The sequence below is a fragment of the Aythya marila genome, assembly GCF_965140915.1.
Source record: "Aythya marila genome assembly, chromosome: 1".
Taxonomy (NCBI): Eukaryota; Metazoa; Chordata; class Aves; order Anseriformes; family Anatidae; genus Aythya; species Aythya marila.
Window position 1 is genome coordinate 161,526,024 of NC_139042.1, and position 14,227 is coordinate 161,540,250.

Genomic DNA, 14,227 nt, shown 5'->3' on the forward strand with positions numbered 1-14,227 from the left:
TGCTAGCTAATATATATCATATTCAAACAAGGACAATAAAAAGTAAGCAAACACATATGAAACGAATTCTTATAGAAATTGCTGAAATTTTCACCTCTTCTCAAAAAAAAAAAAAAATCACATCAATGTACACACTCACAGAGTTTCTGAATTCTGGATTTGATACATCTCCCAGAAACATCTCTCCGTGGAGAACAGCTTCCCCTTTAACTCTTTAAGAAAGGGGTATTTATAAGTGGAATTATTCATGAATATAATGAACCTGATATAAACCAGACCTCCAGATTTTCACACAGGAAAAGATGTGAAAACCATCCCATTATGTTAAATGCTAGATCAAACCGTCAGCTGGAACTGAGAGTGAGGTCTGGTTCTAGCACAGACACAGCTGAAATTGCAATAAATACAGACAGGTCAGGGAGTTTGAGCCCAACCTGGCAGTAACCCCATGAGAGAAGCCAGCACAAGTGCAAGCTGATACAAAGTGAAACGTCTTGCACTGGCTTCTCCGGACAGTGCTGCAGTGGCAGAGGAGAAGGCCTATCATGTTACAGGGCATGGAGTGCCTGTTATATGGGTTTTTGCTTCCATTTCTTTGTCCTTACCAAGGTGCTGCACCAAGCAGGCCGCCCCTCGAGGCTGGGAGCACTCCAAACCAGAGCGTGGCCTCACTGAAGCTGGATGCCTGGTTCCTCACAAATGATTCCTTCATCCCCTCAAACAGGAGAGCTTTGACATACTCCCACAAGGTTTCTTGGCTCTTCTGGGCTTTTTTTTGTGGTGGGAAGTACTTGGATTCAGTTTATGGTAATGAACAGATTTTTGTCTGCTGGATATGAGAAGTCCCACACTGATCCAAGTGAGGGATATGATCCTCATAATCTTGACTCCAAAAGGTGGTTTAAATAACTAAGTTGGTTGGCATGTTTGCATGACCAGGAGGGAATCTTCACCACATCACAGAATGGTTAAGGTTGGAAGAGACTTCAGGAAGTGACCTTCAGGGTCATTTAGTGTAACACCCGCGTCGTTTTTTATTTTTTAAATAAACAGGTTCTTTACAAATAGATCGAGTGGAGACAATTGGGAAACTGTGGTTCCCACATGCAGCCTAGTAACCTGATCGCATTGAGTCCTGAGCAGTTCTTCCACCTCTGAAGCTGAGCTGGAAGCATGCAGGACTGATGGGGTGGTGAAGCTGCAGAAGGCAGCACTGCTATGAAGAACTGAGCTGCCTCCCCCTTTTCTGCCCTCCCTGCTGGGCATTGCAGTCCCCATTGCCTCAGGCAGCAGCTGGTGCACAGGACTGGACCAGACTGGCACAGGGTCATGCAGGGACAAGTGGCATAGGAGCCCTGTCACAGAAACATGAGTATCATTTCTCCTTGGGGCTGGGGATAAACCTGTCTGAGTCCCTATGCTGTACTTTGTCAGCTAATGATGCTGGGCTGAGAGTGGGGCATCAAAAAGCAAAGTGTGGGAGGAAAGCACCATGTGAAAGTGCAGTCATTTTTTGGTCAGTCAGGCAGCTATAAGAACAGGAAAATAAAAGACTACTGGAGGTTACTGTGTAGGCAGATGTTTCACCTGTTATTTGTACAGCTGAGCCATTGATTTGCTTCTGTCGTTTTGGTGTTTGTTTTTGTTTTTATTTTCCTAAATTAATGTTCTTTTCCTCCTCCTGTTAAAATAGTTTTATGTTTCAAACACAGGCTCATCATTCACAAAGAGGAAAGAGTAGTTTCACCAGGGACACCAAAGAAGATATTTTTGAATTTGGATGCCAAGCTGAAGGCAATAGCTAACTTTATGAGGCCAGCCCTGAGCTACTGCTGCTGCATAGGTTACCTTTGTCATTCAGCCAGGATCATCCTCTTAGTGAATAGACTTCTGCACCAGATCATTCCCAAAGGCCTGAAAGGCTGTAGAAAAAGTGCCAATATCCAAGGATGTCTATGTGCTGTGCTAGAAGCCATATGCTGTGGTTGTCTCCATGCAACAGTTCACTGCCCCTTTATAGCCTGTTGTGCTTAAGAAACCTGTTGTCATGGACTCCCTCCTTCAACCATCATGAGCATTCTGCCAGCTTCATCCTTGTTCTTGACTCTAGGCCACGGCTTTTTGCCCATCTAGCGAACTTCTTAAACAGCTCCTGATTTTCAAGCATATTTTCTGACTTGCATCCTCCCTCCAGTCAGATTCTCTTAATATTCCTTAATGATGAGAAATTCAATTCTGTGAAACTCCAAATATAAAGATTACTAGTTAGGACTGTCCTTTGTTTGTTCATAATGAATGTAACCAAACCATATAAGCCCCAGGCAATCAATGACTTGTAGTCCTGGAATTAATCTATTGTTATCTGTTGGAATGAGGCTTCAAACACATAGCTGTCAAGTGCAATCTCCTTTTCCATAGAGAAAAAAAAAACAACAACAACAACAACAACAAAACACTTTTAAATCACTAAAACTCTGACTGTTTTACTACCAGCTGCAGATCTTCCAAACTTTAGTTGCTCATAATAACGTAGTTTTCAATTTACAATTCAGACAGACACTTTATGAGTAATTCATCCTACTTTCTGTTTTGATTCAGTGTTTTGAAGCAGACATCATCTCTTTATTCCCCCTTAGTCCCCAACAACCCTTCTGGAGCTTGTAGTTAGCATATTTTCACACTCCTCCAGCCACTGATCACTTCAGAGGGGATAGGATAATGCAGGGTGCCATCTCTCCCCCTCAGCCCTTCCTATGAGAAATGCAACCTGAGATTCAAAGATTTCATTCAGGTGAATCACCCTGTTAACTCCCTGCAATGGCAGTTACAACAGACATCCTTTCATCAGTAAGAATTTCCAATTTCTTTTGCACAAAACTATCCAACTGGCATTAATGCATTAACTATTCAATTTCTTCTATTCCCAGTCAGCTCCAGCACTGTTCAATACAAACGTGACTTCCTGAGATTGAACTACATTTTCCTTCCTAGTTTCCCTCTCCGACATCTTTCACACCCTCCTAGTTGCTTCCCTGATTAAACTAACCCTTTCTTTCTGTATTCTCCTATCCAAGGGGAGAGTAGCGCTGCAGCCCTGAGGCATGACAGCTGCCATGGGAAAGCAATGTACAGCTCGATAGCTCACAAGGATATGTTGCCCATGTCCCCACTTGCAGCTTCATGAGGTTACAGGACAGCAAAGTATTCATTACCATAGCACAAAGCTAAGCACTGGGCTTTCCTACTGATGCTGAAAGTTGTGCATGGCATATGTGGTATGCTGAACTATCCTGCTGAGACTAAAGCTGTAAGAGTGTAGCATGGTTATCTGCATCCTTGGCAGAGGCTCCAGCCCCAGAGTTCTAACTCTCCTGGTAGGCAGTGAATGGGAAGAAAGGCAGTGTCTCCGAGTCAGCTGCAGCAGTTTGTCCATCGTGCCCCAGGACACTGAGTCCTGCTCTGCAGTGCTGGGCTGTCAGGAGCTCCCCCTGAGGCCACCAACACCACCTCTCTGCTGTACTTCCAGCCTTTGTAGCTTCTGCTCAGGAGTCTGTGGGGGGAATTAATGTCATTCCTAATACCTCACTGCCCGGGGCTAAGCAGCTTCTTGCAATATGATGCAAAATTATCAATTTGCAAATATACATTCAACTATAAACCGCTTGTGGTTAGAAGGGTCCCCTGAGAAACTGTGGAAAGTGTGTAAGGCAGCAGGGGAGCTTGTAGGAAGCCGCAAGGCAGCTGTGTAGAGAGGGATCATGGGAAGTGAAGGAGAGTGGGACAGACCTGAGGGGATGTGCATGGGATTCAGTCCACCAGCCCTCTTCAGGGAGAAAAGGGCATTCCCTTCCTCACTTTCTTGACACTTCTGCTGCTCACTGTGCAAAAGAGGGCAGAAAGGCTGCCTCCTCAGCAGATGCACATTCAACCTATGGCAATTGAATCTTCCAGTTTGCAGATCCCAAAGGATGAGTGACATTTAGCCTGGACAGCACAAGCAAAACAAGAATAAACAAGAGATGACAACTTGGTGTCTCTACACATGGCTTCTGTACTGATGGGGTAAAGAAGGTATGCTTGGCTTCCTCGGAATCTCAGTCCTTCCCTGATCCCCAGAAAATTATGTTTTGGAGGTGTCTGGGTAGGCTCACATGCCCTCAAAAAGCAATTCTTCAAAGTGATACCCATGTCTCTGTTTCTTTGGCTGGTACTCTAAAGGGTATGACCAAGACAGGAGTTGGACTCAATGATCTTTATGGGTCCCTTTCAACTTGGGATATTCTATGACTCTGTGATTATAAGACACACCTAATGCCTAAGGGACATTATTGTTTGTGCTGTAGTGGTGGCACCTCAGACTCTGGAATTGAATCTGACTCTTATATTCACAGAAACTTTCTTAAACTGTTCAGTGGTATTTTAAACTTTAGTTTAAAGGTTTATTTTAGACTTGCATTGAAAATACTTCAGCATGCAGGAACAAAAACTAAAACTCCTGTCCTGGCCATGAATCAGCTTTTCCTCAGTGGGATTTTCAGACCCTTACTCTCCTTTTCAGAGCCTAACTCATCTCTTTGGTCACTTGATTGAAGGAGCTCCCCAACTTCACATTTTCATTCCTTTAAATAGAGCTTCATTTACCATCCATCCATTTTAAATAGAGCTCCATTAGTTAATTAACATCAGAGAAACACTGGAGTCATCTCTGAATATATATAAGCAATGATATCTAGTAACCTCTCAGAAATATCAAAGGGAAATGAGCAAAGAGGCCAATTTGGATAATTTAGCCTATGGACTGGGGCCATGATGGATGAATGCACTACAGTTAGTGGCATAGTAAATCCTCAGCCCATCATCAGATGGTTTTGTATCCTATGATAGTTTTAGTTCCTGACATTCTGGGTGAAAAGAAACTTGTTATTATGGAGAGAAAATATCTTCATTTGTGTGTGTCAATAGTTCTTGAAAGATTCCCAGTGAAGCATATGAAGGCCCTATCCTTCTCTCTGGGCAGCTTTATTTATTCATCTTTTTTTTTTTTTTTTTTCCTTTTTTTTTTTTCCTGTGGTCTCTGACTTGAACAAACAGAGAGGATTCCAGCAGTTAATGTCTCCTAAGCTTTCTGAATGGATGAAGTGTGGCTTTTCATCAATATAGACTGACAGCTGGGATGCCTGGGCTCCACTGCTTCCTGATAACAGTGAAACATAGGGGTAGAACAGGGGATTAACATTACACTTAATTTTCACATGTGACAAGGTCTGGATCTGTTGATCTGAGTGACTTTGAAGATGGTCATTGTCCTTTTCTGGGCATCAGATAACAGCAATAATAAGACATTTCTGAGGACATGTGAATGAGCAGCTCCTCATCCATCAGCAAAGCAACCTATTATGACTTCTGTGGATGCTGAATTCTTCCCCACAGCATCATCAGATGCAGCAGCTCTCAGGATGGTTCACATAACTATTTGGATTTCAGATTATTTTCAGAAGTTAGCTACTAACAGGCTACTCTCAGACTTAAGTATGGAGCAGTTTTTTACTGCTCCACCACAAAAAGCTTTAAATAAAAAAAAAAAAAATAAAAAAAGCTTTAAATAAAAAAAAAATGTAAAACCAAACGCACATATTCTTGGGTATACACAAAATAAATACAGGAAATATCTGACATTTTCGTGGTAATAGGACATTACCATGGACATTAATAGGACACTCCATAATAAAATGACTGCTGTTTGTTAAAAACATGGATTTTTCTGTAACATTATCCTAGCATTTGATAATTCATTTTAAGAGAAAAATATGTCAAGTGAATTTGGATATGTTGGAAATTTGCATTTGAGCACCATTCTGCATAGAAGTCCTTCCAAAGCCCTTGAATATAAATGAATCAAAGTTATTTCCATAACACGTTGAACCATTATGCCAATGAATGAAAAGCTCTTCCTAATGCTGCCAATTTATGTTCCAGATTGTATAACAGGAGAGTAATCATACTGCAAAAGTTTCCGAAATATGAATGCTCACATACACAGTGCTGTAGGTTAGCCTACTTTAAAATGGATGTTACTTATTCTTGTGCAGATGAAACTGCACCTCACTATAAATATTTCTGCAATGATGGAGAATTTCTGTTAGGCATTTTATGATCACTCATATGAGTCAGAATAGAGCCTATTCCTGACTTTTCCCATCCAAAAGAATAATCCTATCAGACTAACCAGTAAATATTCTGAATATTTTTCTTTTCGGAAATTATCTGTGACACCTGCAGTACGTTCCCTGATATAATGAGCAATAACATTGCCACTAGAAGCAACTTACCAATAGTGCTTCACATAACGCAGAGTTACATTTATTATGATTTTGTGATATGCTCCTATCTATTAATTTAAAGTCAGGAAAGCTATTTAAAATATATCTCTATCTGAAATCATCTGCATTCTGAATTATTAATTTTCTGAAAAACAATGTTAAGTCCAAACTTGTTTTATAGCCTCTGGAGCTATTCTAAGTCAGAACTTCAGCTCTGGTAAATCAGCTTAGTTTACTTATAGGTCCCAGGGATGAAGAGAATACAGAGAACTTTGTTTACGTCTGCCAGCACAAGACCAGATATACTATCTTGTCCTGCAACCTTAGCTCTGGTATACAGCTTAAGAAACTGGGATTAGGACTTTGTGAGTGTTAGGAGACTTGGGGAAATGGCAACTTTCTAAACGTTTATTGATTAGTTCACTATAACCTTCCTTCCTGCAGAGTCTGCTTAAATTCCCAATAAATTTCTTTTCTCCATTAAATCTGGTTCTCTGCTGAGACATCATTTCTCTTCAGAGATTTATTTCACCTATTTACCTGTCACATACTTTGTTGTTCATTCACTTTATTACACTGTTTTCCTTTGTTGTTGTTGTTGTTGTTGTTTTTCTATTAAGTCTGCAAAGCCTGGCACTCCAAAACTGTCTTTAATGACTCATTCCTGAGGCAAATGAGAAATGCTCTGGTCTGGAAAGTCATCTGAGCAGGACAGCAGAAGCTATTCCACACTTACCACTTGAACATGATGTGATAAACTGTTCTACCAAGAGGTAAGGAAAGGGGTATCTCCACTTTTGGGGATCTGGTAGCACAGTGCAGGTTAGAAACATATTACATAATATTCACCCATTTCTTATAATTACCGTAACAGGTGAGCTTATTAACTCTTGTAATAACCACTGCTGGGATCCCAAGAGGCATCCCTTCTGCAAAGTGAGGCAGGCTGAGAGGTAACAAACCCAGAAAAGATTCTACAGCACAGCTCTCCCATTCCAGTTTTCGAGGCAGCTGCCCATCAGGCCAGTTCTTGTCTCCTGCTTCTGGGGGTGGAGTTGCCTCTCTCAGCAATGCGGCCTGCACTGTTTGACCACAAGTCCAGTCTTTGGTGCATGTGGGAAGCTCTGTTCACTTTCTCCCATCACCTTTCTACAGTACCTGCCTGACTAGGAAGACGCCCATCCCCAAATGTCTTTTTTTATCTTCGGGACAACGTCAAAGAATCAAGACTACAACCAGCCTATGTTCTCAAAGGGAGTATGAAGAATCCCAGTTCTGCTTTCACATGAAGGCCTCTAATCACCAGTTTTTTACCAAGAAGGACCTTCTCCTTCACTCTCAGCAATCTTCTCATTTATCTTTGTATACATAAATCCCCTGGCATAAATCTATCTTGACGGAAACTATCTTCTGTGGGCCAGATGGCCTTTGTGTGTATTTTATCACTAGTGCCAACAAACTGGGGAAGTGCATAGAAACAAAACTCTTTTTGACAACTCCTATCATTGCATTTTAATGATGTAAGGCTTCTAAAAAGACAGCTACTTTCAGATGGAACAAGGTTGGTCAGAGTTTTCTGAAGAAAATAAGAGCATATTCATGACACCCAAACTATGTACCATCTATCATTGCTTCCAGCAGACTTTCAGAAATGAAATTGAAAATTGACTTGGTTTTGCACAAAGATTTTTCAGCCAGCATCAGGTGTTAGTTCCCAGGCTTGATCATAAAAATAAATAAATAAATAAATAATGGGTATCAAATGTCATAAATGTCTTAAATCAGCATAAAAATGTGTTGAAAAATATTTGGTTTTCCCAAACTTTAATATGTCTGAAAGGGGTAGGTAGAAAAAATAGTGAAAATGGTGAAATCAGAGAAAAAAAGTGAATTAAAGCCCTCTAGGGTCTGATTTGTTAAAACCATTTCAGTCTAATGCTAAAATACCAGATTAAGAGAAAAGGAATGTAAGTAAAATGTGATCAAGAATAACAGGAAGAACATATTTGTTTAGGATAATATTCTATATATGTCCTTCAATTTAGCAATTTGTAAGTAACAAAATGGGTCCCATTTGCATTGATTCTCTGACCTGCAATATAGCTATAAAGATACTTTTGAGATTTGTCTGTTCTCCTGGAGCTAGTCTGCTGGCTTGTTTCCTGAAGTTTGTTGAGGAACATGATATCTGTTGCATGATAAACACCACACAGAGGGTTTCCTTAGAAAGCTCTGACTCAAAAATAAAATAGTGACATATTAAATGCAGAGGATTAGCAACAGGTGTAAAATAATAAATTAAGATATCACTCTGTTGGAATCTCTTTAATACCTTTAATCCAGCAATGAAAATTCAGGACAGTTATATATGGTTCAAGTTAAAAAGGAAAAACATGATTCTTTAGAAAAAAATAAAATAAAATATGTCAATCATTTCCACATGCCATTCCTCTTGAAGAATGTTTAATATCCGTTTACTTTATGTGCACAGAAATCTTCCAGAACCTGAAAAAAAAAAAAAAGTTCTTATTTCTAAACTGACAAAAATTAGAATTACTAGGAATGCTATGAGAGAGCTTGTACTCAAGATCTGTCAGCTGCTGTCTTAACTGAAGAGATCCAGAGAAGAGAATTAGAATTAGCCATAGACCTTCTGAACACCTGGCCAAATCATCCACCAAACCTTTAGAGATTTGTCTATTCCTATTTAACTATGAGAAGACATATAGTGGAAATACATACAAAAAGGTTAAAAAAAAAAAAAGAAAAGAAAATGAAAGAAAGAAAGAAAAAACACACAAAACAACACAATTAATGCTAATTAACATCACAATTAGTTATCTAAGCATATTTATTAGAATCTGTCTAAAATTGGAGAATAAATTAATCTTTCATGTCACACATTTTTAATTCCATCTCCAGATGTAAAATTTACCCTTGTTACCGGTCCAGTGTGGAGGAGCCCTCAGAGCCCTACACTTCACCCATTCTCAGTCTGGACTAAAGGACTTCACACTGCTGGGCGACTGCCCAGTTTCAAGGAAACTGGCAGCAAAGCTCTCACTGACTTCTGTAAAGCCAAAATTTCAGACCTGGGATATCTGTCTATCACTATTTATGCACACCATAGACATGCACACACAACTGCACTGACTTTGTACAGAGCTTTGCTACAGATCAGAACATTACTGCACAGACAGCAGAATCCTTGGGCAACACATTTCCTGAAGTTCAGCAAAACCAAAATATCCTGAAACTTTTGCTTTTTATTCGCATTTCTTCTAAAGCTAAGACCTGCCTCATTTCCTGGTTAAATTTTAAACTGTAAAGCTTGAAGGGTAACAGCATGGCTGCATAAGAACTCAGGGTAGGGCTTGTCACCACAAGGATGGGAGCTTTGCCCTGCAACAACTTCCTGCGTCAGTTACTGCTCTGACTTCAGAGAGGAGCCCCATTAGCATGCACTCCGTCTGCACACGTTTTATTTGTAGAAGTAATGTAGAAGCAGAAAATGCATAGGTTCTCTGCTTGGGGAAAGAAGAGGGTGTGCTGTTCAATGCATTCAAATTAGACTGCCTTTATGGACAGAAGTCCTACTTGTGTGATAAAAGGCAGGGCATTTATCAATGTTCCCCTTCCCTATTGCTATTCAATCCTTTATGAAACTCAGCCTGAAAACATCTGCTGAAACTTTCTTCCACTTACAATTTACCTGTTTTAAATAAAAAGGACTTTGGATAGAACTAAACCATTTCCTTCTTTCATTGTTAATACTTTGCTTTCGAATTGCTGAAATCTGTCTGCAGCTCACTGCTTTCCTTTCTGAACATGTAGTTCCAAGACCTCCTTTTTTAACCAGCGAAGATTCACCTGGGGACTGTCTCCTAGGAGATTTAGGTGAAGATTTAAGCAGAACATCTCATTTTAATCAGATTTATGCATTTTGCATACAAATAAATTTTCATGTAACAATGAAGGTCTTTATATTAATTAGAAAATGTATTAATGTTAGAATGGAAAATACTAGCACAAGAAGCTGGCAGATATTTAGATCCTATTAAAAATTAAAGCAATCAACAAGTTCACAGTTATTCCAGAGTGGGAATCTGATTTGAATAGAGTTTAGATCTAATGTGATACCACTGAAGTCATTATCTGCAAAATAAGCCAAAGAGCAGTATTTATAAGACAATCCTGTATGAAACACTTTGGCCAGAACAGTACAATGTAAACAAATTGAGCTAACCCTAGATTTGGGGTTATTTAGCATTTTTATTACATTTGCTGGATTTTATTTCATTTTCAATTTTTGCCCCATTTCACAAAATTTTCTGTTAGGTACAAAAATCCTGCTGTTGGAAAAATGTTAAAATAGTTTATATCTCTCTGGAAAAGGCACTAGATTTTTTTTTGTTGTTGTTAGTTAGAGGGTAGTGAAATTGCCATTATAGCTTTTTACCTGATTTTTATGATCTGTTTGTAGCTACAATAAGATTAAAATGGTATTTTGCTTTGAGTTGCCTGTTTTCCCTCTGTGAAGTTGGCTCCCTATGCCTGCTGCAGTTTGAAACAAAACCCTTTCTGAAGAAGAATTCCAAATCTTCCAAATCACATTAGGAAGGAAGAACTTGGTATCAAAAGGCCAAGCTGCCACTATTTCTTCATGATGACTCTCATTTAACAGCCATTAAAATGCAAATAGAACTATGATTTTCAGATCACAAAATTAACATTAACAGCTGGAATGATTGATTAAAGGTCATGGCAACTGTATAACTTAATTTCCTATATAATTGTGTTCAGTTTTCTGCAGATTGTTTGGATTTCTGAATTAATTTTAGCTGTTGCTGAACAGTGACAGGTGCATTTATTGGTCTCTCATTTTTGTTAATATCTTCCTGTGTGAATGATTCCCTTCTTTCCAGGAACCAGAAGAGTACCCAGAGGGGACACTCCAGAATTACTATCTTCAGCTAACAGGTTTTGCAGCATATTAGCAGATCTCTTAGAAGTTTTTTATTGACCTGGACAAGACAAAAATGACAATTCATGGGTAGCTAACAAGTCGTTCCTCCAGGAGCTTTCTCATGCATGCATGTACAGAATAATGCAAATATGGCCCCTAACTTCCCAAGAGGCTTTGAGCTAACTGCTCAGATCCTACTCATCTTAGATCTGGCCCACTTTAATGGACGAAATATGCCACAGGTAGATGAACTTTCAGTTTATTTTTGAGTCAAGTCATCAATAGGATGAGAAGGCAGCATCTGCCTGTACTGCTCCTTAGATATGGAAAATTGAAATTCAGCTGTAAATTTTATTCTACAGCAAGAGACAGAGTCATTTTTGAAAATCTCTCGGAAAAAATCCACAAATACCACCTGCAAATGCAGCCAGAATTCAAAAGAGTTCAGTCCAAGAGTCTGAGGTTGTTTTTTTGTTGTTGTTGTTGTTTTTTAATCTATCTGCTTATTTCAGTGCTTACCTGGAAGCACATCTAAAAGTCAGATCCCAGTGATAGATGCTAAGCACTTCTGAAAATACAATCCTAGTAAAAAATGACCTGAGGCCAGAGAGAATCTAAGATAGTGTAACTTGCACCTGACCTCATGGCCACATCCCAGCACAAACACAGCATCAGCTCAGACACTCCTCCTCTCCCCGGTGAGAGCTCCATTCGCTGTCTTTGGTCGCTCGGTCCCATATCTGCCTGCTAAGATGCAGTGAGTCTACGAAGAGCCAGATAAGACTACCAAAAAAATCAGCATTTGAAAAGATCCGGAGAGTGTGTCATTGTGAAAATAGGGAGGGGCATAGTGGAGTGGAGAGAAAACATGACAAATTGCCTTTATTTTTTTAACTTCTCCTGTTACTGCAGGGGACAGACCCCTGTTCAGGACCACTGAGACATACTCACCAGACTGCTTGGTTTTCAAAGAAACCAAAACTCATTGCCCCCACTCCCTTCCTGGGGCAACAGGTAGCTGCTGAGGCTTCTGCTCTTTCTACTGAAATTGCTTCAGTGTTGGAGAATGTTTTATGGTGCACAGGACAGGCAAAGAAGCTGAGTCACGTGTGCCTGCAGGCAACTTCCGATCTTGTCCTTTTGAGTCCCAGGCTTTGGAGTCCTGTGTTTTCCTGAACAGCTTGCTCTAGAAAAAGCAGATGTCGAACACCTGCACTGGGGCAGGGAGTGTTCCACAAGCAGTGAGCTAAGCAGCCCTCCATGTGGGAGAAGGCACCAGGTTGTTTTTATTTTTGCAGCCTCCCACAGCTCTGTACGTCTGAAGGTTTAGCCATAAAAATCCAAGCCACTTCAGCAAGAGGTCTAATTGTTGTTAAAATCAGAAAACGGAGAGCCTGAAATTACCCCGCTCAGGCAAATGAGAGCAAACAGGAATTGGAACGGTTCATTTTCCACAGGCAGACAAAAAGCCTGAAATGAAATTAGCCTTTAAAGTTTTGTCACAGGCGGCAGGGATAATGACTCCTCTGCTGTTTAAATGAACTGAGTGTTCTCACAGCTAAAGTCTCATCTCGGAGCCACAGAACTGTTCGGATAGTCATTATTCCCTGCTACCCACGTTCTGAGATGTCTCATACATGAGGGAGAGCAGAGTATCTTGACACGTATGAGGCGCGGATTTTACCTTGTGGGTTTACAACTAGTACTTGTAAAAACCTGAACTTTTGCCCTTGGAATTCTTTGTTTGTCAGTCAAATACAGATTGCATGAGGAGCATGACAAAAGCAGTCCCGTAGCCATTGTCCATGGAGCATTATCCCGGAACAGAAGGACTATCTCTAGTGAGGAGAAGGCAATTATTTTCAGGCACACTAAGTCTTGATTTCTATAGTAAAATTGCCAAAGGGGGGCATCAATATAGGTTATAATGGACTTGACTGCTCCCACATCCCATCTTTTACATATGCTATTCAACAGCTGTCAGATGGAGTCCTTTTGGGTTATACAACATTATCATGGACAAACTGGCCCCTCTTCACGTGAAATTCAAATAAATCAATCACATTTTTCAGGATTTCATTAACATATAGAGAATTCTGCCCTTTAAAAAATTAAATGCTATTGTCCCACATGCTTTTCATTATGTAGCTGTCAGACAACGTTGGTAAAATACCACCGGCTCTAACTTATATCAGTGTATCTCTACAGATATACCTCACATTACACAGTTTTGTTCTGTTTTTTCCTTAAAAAATGCATTGTCAAAATATAAATCATTAGCATACAGGGAGAACTGATCTGTATAAAACAGCTTTGAGTTTTCACAGTACCACAGTAAGAGGACAAAAGTGCTAACAGAGGACATGTAGCCTTGCATGCATGGAAATACTTGGCAAAAATACACTTGTGAAAAACTGGCTTACTGGCTCAAGAACATTTTGCATGTAGTTAAAAAAAAAAAAAAAAAAAGCCAGTGAGAGAGCACCAGAAAAAAAAAAAATGCCTGCAAAGAAATAAAGAAATGGTTCAGGAACAAAGAAAAACTGACAGAAACTGTCAGTTTGACAGTACTGGCATGAGATCAGTACTGGATAACACAGAATTTTTCTCTAAGTGCAGGGCAGTGCTTTGCCCGATATCAGTAAAAATGTAAAATACAGATTTATGAATCGTCCCAATTCGATGAAAATGTCCTTTTGGCTTAATCAGTCTGAGGAAATGATCCCTCATTTGCATAAATGCTAAGGCTAAAATAATTCAAAACTGTGCAGTTATATATGTATTTGAACAACCTGAAGGAGTAATTAGCTGCTAGTAGAGCATTCTTGTGGGGCTAGAAATATGGATGATTCAGAATCAGAAAGGGGAAATTTGAATATCCTAATCCTGATCCTGCATCTATGAAATACAATAACCTTTTGACAATGCTCCTTTTTCTTCA